Below are 847 nucleotides of genomic sequence, written 5' to 3' on the forward strand. Positions count from 1 at the left end.
TGGAGTAAGTTCAAGGCCAGGTGAGGAGCGGGGGAGCGTATGTGCGGCAGACGCAACGAGGCTCACCGCCACCAGACGCCTTCTCCCCAAACCTTCCTGCCATTGGCCACCTCCACTACCAAGCGACCTCCCCCACTCCCACAATGGCCTCGCACCACCACCACCATCACCACCAAGCGATCTCCCCCACCTCTCGCACAGTGGACTCTCCCAGCAGCCACGTAGCACCCATCCCGTCCCTAAGAACCACGGCCGCCTCACCTCTGCCGATGCTTCCTGCGCGGCTCTGCAAACCTCGGGGCTGCCTCCGTCTACACGAGGCAACGCACAAAATACATCCTCGCTTGGCAGTAGTCAAATATCAGCCAAGGTCCGCCTGAATATCCACCACAAGGCAATACTTTCCACGGGAGACCGAGAGAAACTGGGGAACACAGGGGTCAAATTCCCGTCATCTCCAGCGCACAGCCCCTCGCACCGGATTGGCGGGTTTGTAATAATGCTGGCCAATGGCGTGCTAGAGGCTGTGTTGGGAGCACAAGTGAGCGAATAGACACACCCTCTGGCGCTGACGTCACCGTGGGGCGTGGTCTCGGCCCACGCTCCTGGTAAGGCTTCGTCTGGTATGGACTTTATAATGAAATTTCATGGGGCCGTTCCTGAAACATACAGTTAGCTTGTGTCTTATATTACCCCATGCAGGCTGTGCTAGGGAGTCGGGCTCTATTTAGTAAGAGTATTTCATCAATCCATCCTTCTCGGCATGGTAGAGGAAGGTGAGGAGAAATGACGAAATAAATATTTTTCCAGTACTGGTCCCATCGCCTCCGAGTTGGTCACATGGAGC

General features: G+C 56.2%; 1 long non-coding RNA gene across 1 annotated transcript in view; it reads left to right on the top strand.

Annotated features, from left to right (window-relative positions):
* The first annotated feature begins 211 nt into the window (after positions 1 to 211).
* The window catches only part of LOC123504085, a 742-nt gene continuing 106 nt past the window's right edge, over positions 212 to 847 (top strand). The window contains exons 1-2 of the long non-coding RNA XR_006674696.1: positions 212 to 608; positions 811 to 847. The exon at positions 811 to 847 is cut by the window's right edge and continues 106 nt beyond it. This is a non-coding gene — a long non-coding RNA (uncharacterized LOC123504085). The remainder of the gene's footprint in view (positions 609 to 810) is intronic.

Source organism: Portunus trituberculatus, chromosome 15, assembly GCF_017591435.1.
Source record: "Portunus trituberculatus isolate SZX2019 chromosome 15, ASM1759143v1, whole genome shotgun sequence".
Classification (NCBI taxonomy): domain Eukaryota; kingdom Metazoa; phylum Arthropoda; class Malacostraca; order Decapoda; family Portunidae; genus Portunus; species Portunus trituberculatus.